Raw genomic sequence first — 18,486 nt, forward strand, 5'->3', positions numbered from 1 at the left:
AGAGACAGATGTACTTTGTATTTGGCATTTTCCAATTGCCAGTGTATATTTACTTTTAAACTTCAGTCCTCAGGTCGCTGGTGAGTTTACTTTTATTGTTAATATAATATACTGTATTGTATTGCTTATTGTAATATAAATGTATTTGATTATTATGTATTTCATTGCAATGTTTAATTATTGCAATTCGAGTTAGATATAATTGCTTTTGTATTATATTTCAGGCTATCATTTTCAATATTATAGACATCTATAAAATAAACAGTATATACGACAACCCACTTGTGTTCTATATACACAACTCGGCTACACTTGTATTCAATTATTTTTATTCCCCATAAAATTGTTGCATCATTTCATTTCCGCGCAACACCGTATTATTGACATATCAGCGATTTCTGAAATCTCTCATGATGTTTAACCGATTGTCAATACAGCCCAGATTAAATATATATTCAAGTTTCCTGTTCCTTCAAAATATTTAAAATTGTATTAAACGTTTATTGGTCCCTTAAGTTGTTAATATTTTAAACATATGCATTTAATTTGAGTTTCCTGCTTTATTTTACTCTTACAACAGGCGACATTATGTTACATTTGTAGTTGTCGTATGTAGCAGTTTCAGTGCTATGCGTACAAAAAACATAAAAGTAGTGCACACATTATTAGCACAATTAATTTTAAAATGGAGTGACTTGAATAATTTAGTAGAAGCAGCCGCAAACTTTCGCGCAAAAATAGTACGCTTACTGATAAAAACTTTAATAATTATATAAGCAAATATAACAAAAAGCACGGTTATTAGTACAATAGAATCATACCATGGTGTTTGTTTATATCATGCATAACATCGGTAAGTGATAAGCTTCCGGTTTCAAAAAATCACTTCAACCAATAATAATTGCGAACATCCCCGGTATATATGCCTTGACTAGAAAGTATCCAATTAAGTTTAAGAATTCTTCACCACTTTTAATTACATATGAGGACAAAATAACAACATCTGCGGTGACTCGTTTCGCGTGTTTGTCGTTATGCAATGAGGGATGCCGGTTTGCTGTGTATTCTGACAGAGGATCTGACGCTGATGTGTGCGATCTGTATTATTTGAAGGATGCTATGTATGACCGTTTGAAGAACTTGCAAGTTGCAAGCGGTTACATTAAGGTAAAGACCAGGTTTCACAATGATTAATGAGTTCTTAGGTATACGTGTTTTATACACGGGCTACTTTTTTTTTTACCTATGTCACACTTTTAAATATTACTTACGAGATACTATCAATAACATGAACTACTAACTTTTTAGTGGATACATATAGCAAATGAAGTCATCATACTAAAGGATTATCATGTATTTCTATATAATGGTATGTAATATTTAAAGAATACTATCAATATGAGGGACCATTTAACAAGAAAACGGTGACACAAAACAAGTGCGAATTAGTTTATATGGTTAACTGTATAATTAGTAAGGGGCTCTTTTTTATAAAGAACTTCTATATTTAATTAGGTAAAGAAGTGGATAATGGTTTGACTACTTGAATTGCGGAATTTCCTTTAAACATTGTGGCCAATTTATATCGTGCAGATATACGGGAAAATAAGCACTACAAATTTGGCGGATAAATTTTCTTGCGAAAATTTCTTGTGGCGGAAAAATTCAAGTAGCTGACAGTCTCCTTTGGTAGGCACATTTTTGGAAATTTCAATAATATAATAATTCTGAGGGTGCTATTAGTGTGGCCAGTTGTCTTAGGATTGCTGAGTATAAATCCATTCTAAGGTGGTTACCTTCTTATTATTACAAAAAATATTTTATTACGAAAAATAGTTTTTTGCGGAGATGGGTTTTGTTCGGATAAAGGTAACTCCCAGCTCTTATTTGGCTTTTATCTGGATAGTTCGTCACTTTGCTGATTTGCTTTACATTGCGAATTTGCATATTGCGGAATTGCTTTATATTGCGGAACTTTGCGGATTTGGATTACATTGCGATTACTTTGCGTATTTGGATAACATTGCGATTAATGTTGCGGATTTGATCACTATTGCTTATAATAACTTTGCATTGACTGTCATCTACTTAAAATCAGGAAGGCCACTTGGTGTAATCATTCATGATTTACATGTAGTTTCCTATCTGTGATGTTGTGGCTCATTCTTCCCAACTAAAATTTTGTTCTTACTGAAAAGTTTAATTATTTTAACCTAGTCCATATGTTCTAGTCATTTGTTATTGCAAAGGGAAGGTCAAACAACGAAGTTATAACTTTTTTTGTGTTATTCGAAATTCATATACTAAAATAATATATGAAAATATCATTTCCAACTGTTTAAGCATTGTTAAGAGAGTTGGCCTATAAATTCAAAATCGCATTCATTTTTAACAGATTTTGGCATTTCCTATCTCACTTGCACATGCAATTTTACTTGCTGAATGCGATGATTTTTTTCGATTGGTTACTTTTTCAATATTGCAAGTACTTGTAATGATTCTAAGCCGAATGTAATAGAAAACAGTATGTGATGTGATATGTAAGAAAAAAACTTGACAAGTACACAATTTCACTGTTTTTCTCCAGCATTTTTCTCCGCCGCCGGCTCAGTTTGTTGCGATAGCCTAAAATCTTAAAAAAATAACTGTTATATTCTAGTGAGCATCAATGCTTTCCCAGTCCACACAGTGACAAAAGGGTAACATAACGAGCGTCATTAACTGAAAATATGTCTTGCAGTAAATCTACATGAGCCGTACTCTGTGAAAATGTGGTTTGATTCATGTGCGTAAAGTGGCGTTCTAGATTAGCCTAAGCTACCTACATCTCTTGCCATTCAAAAATGTTTTTGCTTTAGAAAAATAAATTGATTTTAATGAAATGTTATAAAATTTTAACTTTTAACGCCAGCAACTTCTCGATTATCAGAAAACACAATAACGGATAAAGATAACTAAACGATTGGAATTTATACTTGAAGGCTTTAAATAATGTAGGATAAATCTTTCGCCGCAGATTCATCAAAGCACGGACAATTTTGAAAACTATCGGTAATATCCGCCGTTTCCGATGTATTTCGTAATCGCAAGATCTCCGCTCAGTTTTTGTAACGAAGCAGTTGTTTACAATATTTTAGAAAAGTATTTGTCTTAAGTATTATTACTTTCTGTAAACATAATTAATCTATCCACAAAGGCTGCCTATTGTGTCGATGTTGCATTTACAAGCACTATTGGTGGGTTATGTCTAGCGACTATCAATCAACTTGTTACAGTCTTGTAATCTTTGCTGTGGGCGGGTGTCCTAGAAAATCATTTCGCGAAGTCAAAAAATAGATAAAGCGACATACTCAGAAAATATAAATAGCGACAATTTAGTTGTGGAAGAAAGAACTACCAGTATCGCAAAATGTACATTCTGGCAATCTTCAACATTTTTCGCGGCTAGATAGACCAAAAAATAATAAAGATATGTAAAGACTTTTGGCCGGAAAAATTTGGCGTCTTGTCTGCGCTTTCAGGTTGCGTTGTGTTCTAGTGGTAGTGATAAATACCATCGCCCATTATCATCACATATTCTCAGAGTCTACGAAGTATTTATTGGTAACTACCTATAGCCGATAATTGTGCATAAACATTTGCACATTCGAATTGTTTGTCAATGTATCAACATGAAGCATTTCTCTATAACAAAACTGGAGTGTATATTTTACAGGTGTATCCAAATGACAAAGTGTTCGTTGGCATACCGAATCACCTAGACAGGAGCAGTTCCAAGCGAAACTGCGAAAGCTTCGGATGGAAACTGGCGAGCGCCAAATCATCATCCCTGTTAGACAGAACCAAGTCTCTGATGCAGAACAACGTTTCTGGCTCGGGGCAAAGAAGGAAATCGGCGGCGTATGGCGTTGGTTGTCTGGTGCTCCAATGTCGCCACTTCCGTTGGAGAATGACGGGGATCGGGCATATAGCATCAAATACGCCTTGTTTTATCAGGGTGCGCTAAATGACTCTTACCCCGGCATCAAGGCGAAGCATGTTTGTGAAATAATATTTTAACTTTTGCGTTCAGTTGGATATTACACAAACAGGACCTCCCTAATACGTTACTAAAGGCGTATGTGTAAAAATAACAATGACGAATTGCTGTACAAATATTACATTAAATATGGTTGTACTTAATAGTTTGAATACCTTCTAGCTCCTTACTGCAGATTATTAAAAAGGCTAAGCACTGTTATTTGAAACTCATAATTTTATGATGTATCGATGGTTTTTTGTTGCAGATAATTTGATAATATAACTTTGAAATTACATTTACCTGTATTATGTAAAAACAAGTTTAAAATAGCTTAACAACAAGGCAAAATCAGTAACGTGTGTGACGATTTTTGCCGGTACGTTATCCTTAAGGTTCATTATTCTTTGAGTTCTTCCTATTATTTACACCAAAACGGAAGTACATTTCCCGCGGGCAAGCATTCGACTATTCGGTAAGTTCCACGCAAATAGCGTGTGTATTTTGGATTGATCATTGTATTTTTATGTACATAATTTGATGATTTAATAATACAAGTCGGTTATTAAGATGCACAATATGTATTTCATAATATAGCCACAGTATTATACAATTACTGTTTGAAACGGTAGGGTTGTGTGAACATGAAATGAAATAATAGGGTGATGTCTTTAGCAAGCGGGTCACGTGATATATATCATTATAAAAAGCGCTGCACTACTGGGAGCGGGCAGTCTGCGTTCGATCGTCGAACAGAACACAACGTTGAATACGTTATAGTAATTAGAGACCAAATACCATTGGAAGTACCTGTGACTTTAGATGCCTAGTGAGTAGGGGTGACCCAAGCAACTTTGCGCATAACATACCATAGCTTGCTGGGTAAGCTTGGGACTCATACTAGTCCGGGCACAGGTCTCCTTAGGTAATATAAGTCAGTGCACGTTTCTGGTCTCTCCGGTCAGCCTGAGCAAGGGACATCTCTGTGACTTTGGGTACTTTTGAGTGGAGGTGACCTTGGCAACTTTGCGCACAACATGCCATAGCTTGCTGGGTAGCCTAGAGACTCGTATTTAAGTCCGGGTCAAAGGTTTTCATTCCATTTAGTGCACGTGTTAGGTCTCGTAGGTCAGACTGAGTCTGTCAAGCTTCTTATTGTCGCTTGCACAACACTGACCGATTGTCATCCTTGCAAAACGCATACATTGGACACTGCAGACACGTTAATATAGGTCAAGTCGACCCAAGTCAACTCCAGACGACCCAAGTCGACCCAAGTCAACTCAAGACGACCCAAGTCGACCCAAGTAAACTCAAGTTGACCCAAGTCAACTTAAGACGACCCAAGTCGACCCAAGCCAACCCAAGTTGACCCTAGTCAACCCAAGTCGACCAGAGCCAACCCATGACACCTAAGTCAACCGAAGTTGACTCAAGTCAACCCAAGTCACACATGGCATATGAAACCGGCTTGTAAAGTGATTAAGCGTTCATCATACCAATGATACAAAAATACAAATCATTTATAGTGTAAATATTCATTGATTCCAGTTTAAATTGAGGAAGTTGATTATCTAATCAAACGGCGAAGGAAAGCCCCAGGAAAAGCTGTGTGTTGAAACATACCACTGGTGTTTGGAGCCACCGTATATATCCCGAAGAAACGACGAACACGTTACAAAAATTGGTGGCAGCGGTGGGATATATAGGGACGACCTTTTAGCATCCCAACTCAGCGTCACGATGACTTCACATCAAAGCGACTTTGATAGGATTAGAGCCGAGCTTGAGCATGTCAAGCTAGAAAATACAAGATTAAGGCTTGAGGCGGAGATCACTGGTGTTGAAAGGGAATTGCACCTGGCTGCAAATAGATAGACCTCGACGTCAACACCCAAACCTTTGTTTGCTAAAGATCATAGGTCAGTAAATTTTAAGCATATCGAAACTCCGATTCATGGTGACCATTACCAGGCTGACGAATCGATAACGCCAGAAAGGTTCATAACCACGCGGAGACAGGGTATACCAAGGGCTCTTGATGAGACTCAGGGAAATATGTTTGATTTATCTAGACGACGTGATTGTCACTGGGAAACATTTGACAAAATGTTGATCAATCTGAGTACCGTGCTTGAAAGGTTCAGGGAGGCTGGCCTTAAACTTAAACACAACAAGTGTCATCTGTTTTGGGAGGAAGTAGAATTTATATGGCACATAATATCCTCAGAGGGGATACGTACGGACCCAAAGAAAACTGAAGCCGTACGTACCTGGCCGATTCCCGGTTGTGTGCGGGATGTACGTTCGTTCTTGGGACTCTGCAGTTACTCCAGGCGTTTCATTTACCAGTTTGCAGAGCTAGCGAAACCTCTACATCGACTTACCGAGAAAGGTGTGAAGTTTGACTGGACACCGGAATGCATGCTTGCATTCGAGTCCTTGAAGCAGAAACTGATGGGAGCCCCAATTCTCAGTCTCCCAGATTTTACGCGAACCTTTCATCATAGATTCTGACGCGAGTGATATGGCCATAGCAGCCGTACTGTCACAAAAGCAGAATGGAGAGGAGAAAGATAGTTGCTTTTGCTAGTCGAACTCTGAGCAAGTCAGAACGCAAGTACTGTGTGACACGCAAAGAACTGCTAGCGGTGGTACCCTTCGTGAAGTATTACCGGCATTATTTATATGGGAGAAAGTTCCTGTTGCGAACAGATCATGGCTCACTCCGTTGGATTATGAACTTCAAAGATCCAGAGGGTCAGTAAGATCGGTGGCTTGAGATTTTATCTGTTTATGACATGAAAATCGAGCACAGACCAGGTAGGTAGCATGGCAATGCTGATGCCTTAAGCAGAAGGGTATGTAAGCAGTGTGGTCGTGACTGTCCGGTATTGGGCAATGGCATGGTTCAAACACTGGAAGCGTATAAGTGTGTGAGTCTGAGAACAAAAATGAGTTACTCTTTGATATCCAATCGCTCCAGAGCAATGACACCGATATAGCCACCGTGAAAGAATGGCTTATACAAAATTACCACCCAATCCGTACTAAAATTGAGCCACGAAGTATGTACCTTAAATCTCTGTGGAACCAATGGGAACGCTTATATGTGAAGGATGAAATCGTAGTCAGAAGATGGGAAGATTTTGATACAAAGACTATACAATGGCAAGCAGTTTTGCCTCTGGGTAAGAGAAGAGAGGTATTGAGATATGCACATGACATTAAGGCCTCAGGACATCTTGGAATAAAGAAGACATTGATTAGGATAATGCAACGTTTCTATTGGCCTGGTCTACAGCATGATGTTCAGATCCACGTCAATGGGTGTGAAACGTGTGCTAAGCGAAAAGGACCCAACAAGACTAATCGAGCACCAATGCAGGTTGCAAGAAGTGGCTATACTCTAGAGCGTATAGCAGTCGACATTTTGGGGGAATTGCCAATGACCGAGAATTGGAATAAATATATTTTGGTGGTATCCGACTACTTCACCAAGTGGACAGAACCGTATGCAACGCCAAATATGGAGGCAGCAACTGTTGCTCGTGTCATTGTGGAACAATTCGTGTCACGATATGGTGTGCCAAGAAAACTGCATTCGGATCAAGGATCACAATTTACCAGTAGACTGTTAACAGAGATGTGTCGACTGTTACAAATAGAGAAAACTAGAACGACACCCTACCATCCGGAATCAGACGGGATGGTGGAGCGGTTCAATCGAACCTTGTGTGCAAAGCTCAGCGCATTTGTGAATGAAAATCATCGAGACTGGTATTACCAGTTACAATTCGTTATGGTGGCTTATAGGTCATCGGATCACGAAACTACTGGTGTCACCCCAAATCTTATGATGCTTGGGCGTGAAAAAAACTATTCCTCTGGACCTAGCATACGATATGCCAACACATGCTAAATTTACACCACCTAACGAATGGATGTGGCAGTTGCAAGAACAGCTTGAAACCGCTCATGCGTTTGTTCGTACATATACTGGTAAGGCAATTGAACGACAGAAGCAGTATCATGACAGATCACTTGCCTATGAACATTTTGATGTAGGGGACTCATTATATGTGTTCTTTCCGGTTAAACGTTCATAGTGGTCTCCAAAATTTACTTCTACCTTTCGTGGACCGTTTCAGATTCTTGAGAAAGTGGCAACCGTTTTGTATAAGGTAAATTGTGGTTGGTCTGGATCTGCGCAGTTCATACACACAGATAGATTGAGGAAAGTAAGACCTCAAGTGCTGTTGGGTGAGTTAGACACAAATAATCCCGATTCTATGACAACTCAGGACAAAACTGAGGTGTCGGGTGACGACCCAGCGAGCCAGGCTTGCACGATTGTTGTTACAACGATGACCTTGGTTCGATAAGTAGGAAAAGACCTAAACCACTTTGGCATGATGACTATGCCTTTTCTACTTTCAGTTCCGGAATGCCCAACACAAAGATCACGCCCAGATCGAAGGCCATGTGTCCACTATGCAAAGAAGAAGTCACTGCTTGTGAAAGATTCGAGCTGCATGTAACCCAGTGCGCCATTAATCCGAAACGCCACAAGTTCCAAGAGTGTGGTAAAGACTACAAAAAGCTAGTGTACCTTAAAAGACACATAGCTAAGACAGGACATACTCAGACGCATAATGTGGAGAGCGTTTAAACACCCACAGCTGACAGCAGTAGTGTAAGCAGTTGGGACAGCGACCCAGAGGTGGAAATAGCTGCATTGATTTCAATATCGGTAGAGTTATCAGAAAGCGAACGGTTCCAGAGCCGGTAAGAGCGCCGAAGAAACTGCGTCTTTCCACGGAGGGCCAGTCATGCAGCACCTGGATAGAAGATCGCCCAGCTGCGGAAGCTGTCGCTACGAATGGCGATAGTACGACCAAGGACCTGCCAACGGTGGTTTGTACAGCCGTACAGACTGATGATCGTGGGATGGATGTTCATCGATGTAATGTATATGACATTACATTTGGGAATCAGGCAATGTTGTTTGTACACAAGGGATGCCGTTGTGTTGACAACCCCCTACGATGTAATGTTTGTGGGCAAACATGCCAAGATGAGATGAACTTTTTCATACACATTACAATGGGTCACACTGCCAAGTGATTGTGTTTTTCAGTAGAATAATGATTTTAGAACTGTTTACGTTAGCTGTGCAGTTTGTTTGTTACAGTTGCGTTAATGTTTTTTGTTGTTTTTATGTCCCCCACTATAGTAGTCGGGAACATATTGTTTTTGCCCTGTCTGTTGGTTGGTTGGTTGGTCTGTCTGTCTGTCTGTCTGTCTGTTTGCGCCAACTTTAACATTTTGCAATAACTTTTGCTATATTGAAGATAGCAATTTCATATTTGGCATGCATGTGTATCTCATGAAGCTGCACATTTTGAGTGGTGAAAGGTCAAGGTCAAGGTCATCCTTCAAGGTCAGAGGTCAAATATATGTGGCCAAAATCGCTTATTTTATGAATACTTTTGCAATATTGAAGATAGCAATAGCAACTTGATATTTGGCATGCATGTGTATCTCATGGAGCTGCACATTTTGAGTGGTGAAAGGTCAAGGTCAAGGTCATCCTTCAAGGTCAGAGGTCAAATATATGTGGCCCAAATCGCTTATTTTATGAATACTTTTGCGATATTGAAGATAGCAACTTGATATTTGGCATGCATGTGTATCTCATGGAGCTGCACATTTTGAGTGGTGAAAGATCAAGGTCAATGTCATTCTTCAAGGTCAGAGGCTGAATAAGGAAAAAGGAACCAGTTCCTTATTTCTTATTGAAGCCGTATAAGGAACTGGCATTTTCTTACTTTAACAACAATGAAATTGATCCAAAATTAACCACATATAAATGAACATATTATTTATATATTGGTTGTATATGTAACATTTTAATTGCAATACATTTCTACTAAGTTTTAAGTGATGAGTATCCAGTTTCTTTTTCAGTGTGAATAAGGAATAAGGAACTGGTTCCTTATTCCTTATTCAAATCGAATAAGGAACTGGAATTTTCTTTCTATAAATTTTAAGTCAAAATGAACCAACGAGACGAATAACTCAACGAAAATTTTGGTAAATGTATATCGGGTGTAACAAATATTAATTGCAGTACATTTCTACTTTGTTTTATTTAATAATAACATAGTTCCTTATTCGGTTTGAATAAGGAATAAGGAACTGGTTCCTTATTCCTTATTCAAATCGGATAAGGAACTAGAATTTTCATATTTAACAAAATATTAACATGAACCAAAGGGACCAATTAATCAATGAACATCATTCTAAATGTAGGTTGGGTATCAACAAATATTAATTGCAGCACATCTCTATTACGTTTCATTTAATGATAACATTGTGCCTTATTCGGATTGAAACAGGAATAAGGAACTGGTCCCTTATTCCTTATTCATATTGAATAAGGAACTGGCATTTTCATACTATTACTAAACAAACTATTAAAATGAACCAAAGAGACCAATAAATCAATGAAAATAATTGTTAATTCATGTTTGATATCAAAATCATTAATTACAGTACATCGCTACTATGTTTCATTTATAGATAACTTAGTTCCTTATACGGATTGAAAAAGGAATAAGGAACTGTTTCCTTATTCCTCATTCAGATCGAATAAAGAACTGGCATTTTCATACTTAACAAAATATTAAAGTGAACCAAAGAGATCAATAAATCAATGAAATCATTGTAAATGTAGGTTGGTTATCAAAATCTTTAATTGCAGCACATCTCTATTAAGTTTCATTCAATGATAGCATAGTTCCTTATTCGGATTGTATTCACATCAAATAAGGAACTGGCGAGTTCATACTAAATAAAATATTAAAATGAACCAAAGAGACCAATAAATCAATGAAAGAAATCATTGTAAATTTAGGTTTGGCATCAAAACATTATTTGCAGTACATCTCTACTATGTTTCATTTAATCATAACCTAGTTACTTATTCGGATTGAAAAAGGAATAAGGAACTGGCTCCTTATTCCTTATTCAAATCGAATAAGAAACTGGCATTTTCTTACTTAAACATCAATGACATTGATCCAATATTAACCACGTATAAATGAACATATTATTTATATATTGGTTGTATATGTTAAATTATAATTGCAATACATTTCTACTAAGTTTTAAGTGATGATTATCCAGTTCCTTATTCAGTTTGAATAAGGAATAAGGAACTGGTTCCTTACTCCTTATTCAAATCGAATACGGAACTGGAATGTTCTTTCTATAAATTATAAATCAAAATGAACCAACGAGACGAATAACTCGACGAAAATTATTGAATATGTTGGACGGGTATAACATTATTAATTGCAGTGCATTTCTACTTTGTTGTATTTAATTATGACATAGTTACTTATTCTATTTAAATAAGGAATAAAGGAACTGGTTCCTTATTCCTTATTTAAATCGAATAAGGAACTAGTATTTCTTACTTAACATATAAAATAATATGAATTAAGAGACGCATAAATCTAGGAAAATCACTGTATATGTAGGTTGGGAATAAAAAATATGTATTTATTACGGTACATTTCTTTTTAGTATTCTGTGTAATGATAACCTAGTGCCGTTTTCGCGGCTGAATAAGGAGAGCATAACCAGTTGCAATATCTAAAGATATCATTTATAAACACCGAGAACAGTTGTGCGCCAATGTTGAAGGTGGTCGGATGTAACGTAGGTATCCTAGAGCGAGGCAACGCGCTTTCGGAGATAGAAAATCTATTGAAATAAGACCACCCAAATACAGCTATGTAAGTTCTGGTTTTTAATTTAAAAAAACACCAGCAACAACGAAATACAGAAGAATTTCGATGAAACTTTCCAGTCTAATAGGAAACCGTGGTCGCTGCTTCCGGTTCAGTCTCGCTTTATTGTGACGTCGCACTGATGACAACTCAGTCCGGAACATTGGCATTCGTCTTGTGCCGAGGTTGAAAGTCGCTAGTTCCGTATTCGGATTGAAATAGAAAAAAGGAACTGGTTCCTTATTCCTTATTCAAATCGAATAAAGAATTGCCATTTTCTTACACACACATACAAATAAAATGAAGCAAAGAGACCAATATAGCAATGAAAATAATTTTAAATGTAGGTTGGGTATTAAAAATATGTAGTGTAGTACATTTCTAAATAGTTTTTGCGTCATGATAACCAGTTTTGTGTGGAAAAAAGTAACCAGGTGCACTTACTTCGGAACAAAAAGGACTAGGGGGACTACCTAGACAAGCGCTATTTCGTCGTTTATCACGACCTTTAATCTGGTGGCAATGTTGAAGATCGCCGGATGTACCGTTGGCATCCAAGATAAGGAAGACGCGTTTTCGGAGATAGAAAATATATTTGAATATAAGCACTCAAGTCAAGCTGGTACATGTTTATACATTTGTTGTTTTTAATTAAAAACAAAATACGGAGGAATCTCTATAAAACTTTCCAGATGCCTGTGAGTCGCTGCTTCCGATGCAGTCTCGCCTTTATGGTGACGTCAGTGACGTCGCACTGACGAGAACGCTGTCCGAAATATTCCAACAGCATTCGGTACAAATAAAGTCGGAACTGTTAGGATAAGATCGGCGAGGGACTGCTTTCCAAAGAAGCCATCACCGTTTTGTAGACCCCACAGTCAATAGTCGTGTTTTGAGGTTAAAGGTCGCCGGATATACCGTTGGTCTAAGTGAGTGAGAAAACGCGTTTTCGCACTTAAACAAATCTATGAAGAAAACACACATTTAAACCTAGTATGCGCGCAAGCAGAGCTCTAGATAAGATGCGTATCTGCGTATTTACGCGTTGAAAAAATAACAAAACGCATTAAAAATCAGCCAGGTACGTAACATTACCCAATATAAATCTTGGTACGTATTTTTAATCGATTAAAGTATTTTAAAGTAAGGCTGTTCAAATCATCATTTTATCTTCTTTCCTTTGCATTTATTTATATAAATAACCAATAATAATATTTCTGAATTTAACACGCCATGTAATATATCAGTTATCTGTGTAAATATAAATACCCCTCAGTATTCCTCAGTATCCTTTATGGCAGAAACACAGGAGTAAAATACGCTTTAACAATAATATCAGAGGGTAACATACCCTTTCGACTAAATCCTTATCTGGAGCTCTGCGCGCATGCGTTTGAATGATAAAATAAAATATTGAGGCATCTCGATTAAACTTTAAAATCTACTTGAGGAACCTAGACCGCTGCTTCCGTTGCAGTATTGATTTCATGTTGACGCATTGAAATCGCTTTGCATCTTTAATAATATCCCTTTGTAATGGTTTATGTATAAGAACGGAACGAGATGGCTAAAACATGACTAGTATTCAGCTATCGGATAGTCTTCTACAGAAGTTAGGATCAGAAAAATACTTCAAGAACTGTATCAAAGATATAAATTTAAAAAATCTTACATTAAAAATAGCCAATAATAACAAATATATAGCTGCGCTTTTTTAGAATGATCCGAATTTAAATATCTGAAATTATGGCATCTGAATAAGGAATTGGCGTAACGTTAGTTCCTTATTCAGAAGCTTGGATTTCGGACAATCACTTTCAGATATTTTCTATTAAAGATGTAGTGTGGGTTATTTAAGCTTGATTATGTTCTATGGAAATGTTCTACTGTATAATATATTTTGCGAAAAGCGCTGAAAATAAGATTATGAAGACGATAGTAAGAGACTGGCCTTTTCATAATCAAACATAAATACAGTAACCCAACATTAATGAATGTCAATGTTAATCATGGTATATGTAAGTTGGATAAAAAAATACTAAGTGTCGTACAATTCTACTTTGCTTATTAAAATGATAACCCAGTTCCCGTTTTTTTTGCAACTAAATAATGCACTAGTAACCAGTAGCTATAACTTTAGACATACCACGTCCAGTAGGCCTGGTAATCAAATAGAATTTCTTCGCTTCCCGTGACCTTTTATCGCTCGCCAAAGTTGTAAGTTGCCGGCTATATATCGTTTGCATCCAAGATCGAGAAAACGTGTTTCCAGTGATAGAACATCTGTTTAAATGTTTAAACTCAATTACCGATTGTTTACGCATTTTTTAATGCAACTTTCCAGTCTAATAGAGGCACCCAGGTCGCTGCTTACAGTGCAGTCTCGCCTTGATGGTGACGTCAATCATGTCTTACTGACGGCAACGTTGTTTTAAATATCTCTGATGGTCCCCTAATATATAGTTTGTCTGCACGAGCGAGAGATATTAATTAACATTCAAAGGGTTAATGCAGTCAATTACACATTTTTTAAGCCAGCACCTAATTCTACTGTAGCATAGATGTGAAATTCACTCCTCCTTGTTTATTTGATTTGTTTGATTTTTAAATAGCAAACCTCGTTTTCTATCTTGTCCCCATGACATACTCAGTCGAGGGAACGACTTCCTAACTTGTGGGAACGAGTGAGCTTTGTCGTGGTCACGCCTTACTAAGTCGAGGGAGCGAGATTTAAAAAAAATAGGAGTGACAAACTGAATTAAGTAGGAGTGCAAACCTTATTCGATTTGAATACAATCCGAATAAGAAACTAGGCTATCATTAAATGAAACTTAATAGAGATGGACTGCAATTAATGTATTTTTTTTTTTTGATTACCGACCTACATTTACAATGCTTTCATTGATTTATTGATCTATTTGGTTCATTTAAATATTTTGTTGGGTATGAAAATGCCAGTTCCTTATTCGATTTGAATAAGGAATAAGGAACCAGTTCTTTATTCCTTTTTCAATCCGAATAAGGAACTAGATTATTATTAAATGAAACATACTACAGATGTACTGCAGTACAATGTTGTGGATACCCAACCTAAATGTACAATGATTTTCATTGATTTATTGGTCTCTTTGGTTCATTTTAATAGTTTGTTTAGTATGAAATTGCCAGTTCCTTATTCGATTTGAATAAGGAATAAGGAACCAGTTCCTTATTCCTGTTTCAATCCGAATAAGGAACTAGGTTATCATTAAATGAAACAAAGTAGAGATGTACTGCAATAAAATGTTTTTGATACCCAGCCTAAATAAACAATTATTTCCATTGATTTATTGGTCTCTTTTGTTCATTTTAATGGTTTGTTTAGTATGAAAAAGCCAGTTCCTTATTCTATTTAAATAAGGAATAAGGAACCAGTTCCTTATTCTTTATTCGCACTGAATAAGGAACTGTGTTATTATTAAATAATACTAGGTAGAAATATATTGCAATAATTATTTTTAACTTCGAACCTACATAAACCATGATTGTCATCGACATTTTATATTATTTGGTTAATTTTAACTTATGTTTGAGAAAGGCAATACCATTTCCTAATTATCCTCTTTATAATACTTGTTTTCAGCGTGTATAGTGATGTAGAATATAAAAAGAAATGTGACAGAATACGTCCATATAACATAATCATGCTTAAATAACCCACACTACATCTTAAATATAACATATCCGAAAGTGATTTTCCGAAATACAGGCTTCGGAATAAGGAACTAACTACGCCAATTCCTTATTAAGATGCCATAATTTCGGATATTTAAATTCGGATCATTATAGAATAGCACAGCTGTATATACGTTATTATTGCCTATTTTTAATGTAAGATTTTTAAAATGTAAATGTCAGATACAGTTCTTGAAGTTTTTTCTTCTATACTGCAATACCCAACCTAAATTACAATGATTTTCGTTAATTTATTGGTCTCTTTGGTTCATTTTTATAGTTTGTTTAGTAGGAAAATGCCAGTTACTTATTCGACTTGAATAAGGAATAAGGATCTAGTTCCTTATTCCTGTTTCCATCCGAATAAGGAACTATGTTATCATTAAATGAAACTTTAATAGAGATGTGCTGCAATTAATGTTTTTGATACCCAACCTACATGTACAATGATTTTCATTGATTAATTTGTCCCTTTGGTTTATTTTAATATTTTATTAAGTATGAAAATTCCAGTTCCTTATTCAATATGAATAAGAAATAAGGAACCAGTTCCTTATTCCTTATTCAAACCGAATAAGGAACTATGTTATTATTAAATAAAACAAAGTAGAACTGTACTGCAATTAATATTTGTTACACCCGACATACATTTACAATAATTTTTGTTGAGTTATTCGTCTCGTTGATTCATTTTGACTTATTATTTATAGAAAGAAAATTACAGTTCCTTATTCGATTTGAATAAGTAATAAGGAACCAGTTCCTTATTCCTTATTCACACTGAATAAGGAACTGGATACTCATCACTTATAACTTAGTAGAAATGCATTGCAATTAGAATTTTACATATACATTTGTACAACCAATATATAAATAATATGTTCATTTATATGTGGTTAATTTTGGATCAATTTCATTGATGTTAAAGTAAGAAAATGCCAGTTTCTTATTCAGCTTGAATAAGGAATAAGGAACTGGTTACAAGGGAGGCAAATGCTGTAACAATAAATTTAAACTTATTGCATTTGTTTCCCCTGTATATAAGAAAGATATAATAGTGTATTACCTCCCCTGTCCTGCTTTTATGTATATTAATCAACAAAATTAAACATTAACACAATATTTTATATACAAAATATACAAAAAATCTCATATTCTGATAATATTTTTACTGATCCACTGTATTTTACTAAAAGGATGATGTTTCATTGGACTGATAATTATAGATTTAGGATTACAGACCAGTTGCTTCAGTAATATTGTTCAGAGTGTGCCCTGTTGGCCGCGTATGCATTCTTGAGTTATCATTCAAAAACCATTTTACTTTTTCGAGTCACCGTGACCTTGACCTTTGACCTAGTGACCTCAAAATCAATAGGGGTCATCTGCGAGTCATGATCAATGTACCTATGAAGTTTCATGATCCTAGGCCCAAGCGTTCTTGAGTTATCGTATGACAACCACCTGGTGGACGGACCGACCGACCGACAGACAGACAGACCGACATGAGCAAAGCAATATACCCCCGCTTCTTCGAAGGGGGGCATAAAAATAATAGTATGCTTTAGTTTTTTTATGTGAAATAAGTATTCGAATTAGAAAATATCGGTTCGGTTAAAACAAGAAATCCTATGCAAGCGCAAAGCAGGAACATGAATATGTAGCGTAATAAATAAATGTATTCGAGTTATTTTGTTTTGATTTAATTCAGAAATGTTTGCATTATTGTTCTTTAAAATCCTAAAACAAATATGTTATGCGTGAATAAGGAATAAGCAACTGTTCCTTATTCCTTATTCGAAAAAGGAATAAGGAACTAGGAAAAAGGAACCAACTTATCACCCATCATAAAATCTGACAAAACAGTTGCCTAGGAACTTCATATCTACAGCTGTATATGCAGTTGGATGCTGTTGGTATTCATAGTGGTTGGTTCACCCGCTTCTCACCTTAGTACCAGGGCTCAATTCCCACCCCTTGCACATGTGAGTTTGGTTGTTGGTCACCATACCCACTACCACACCAAAATCAACAAAATCAAAATTTCATTAACAACTCACTAGCTAGTAATTACAGTAGTTCAAGTAATTCAAATTTTGTCTCTTCTTTCAAGAGCCTTGTTAATAAGTAATGAGTGTTGGGTCACATTACATGTCCTTCGATGAATGTAATTAACTTCAAAATATACATTTGTACAGTAGGATACTTGATGATTTGCTGATAGGAAGGATATGCAATTTGTTATCTTTTGATTAAATGCAGATTATCTGAGAACCAAATAAGGAAAATGTGAATACTTTAATAGTTGTACATCATGGTACATGTGTCGCAAACAGTTTTCTGTGTATCAAAACAAACATTTAAAGGACCATTGTTAATACTTTGTACAATTCGTGTGTGTGTCACACGACTTGTTGCAGAGCAATGGGCCATTGAACTTAATAGACAATTGATTTGAGCAATCAACATGATGATTTCTCTTTGTGTGTGATCAATGGGTAGTAGCAAACTACAAAATTTTACTAGCACATAAGTTTTGCATCTGCTTGCAATGAGCTATTGCATTTGGAGGGGGGGTGGGGTTTTGTCATCTTCAATGACTGTTCTAGTTGTAATCAGGGTGCAGGATTATCGTGGTTCAAATGTGTTTACACACGGGCTGGACATAATGTAAACACACTGTTAAGAACTTTATTTTGCAAATATCTCAAGTTATTGAAATTCGTTTGCAAAAACTTTAGTGCAGCTAGTGATGATATCTTAAGGTATAAGAATAAATTATTGAATACAGTATGTCTGCAATCTGTGCCAAAATTTCATGTTGCATGCAGCCTAATCGTGTACATAAATGCTGAGCACATCTAATTTTTCGAACAAGAACACAGGCTTATTAAATGAAGAAATGCTGATGTATTTTAAAATGCCATAAGCAGCATAAAAAACTGTCTTTTATGC

This window comes from Dreissena polymorpha, chromosome 1, assembly GCF_020536995.1.
Source record: "Dreissena polymorpha isolate Duluth1 chromosome 1, UMN_Dpol_1.0, whole genome shotgun sequence".
NCBI lineage: Eukaryota > Metazoa > Mollusca > Bivalvia > Myida > Dreissenidae > Dreissena > Dreissena polymorpha.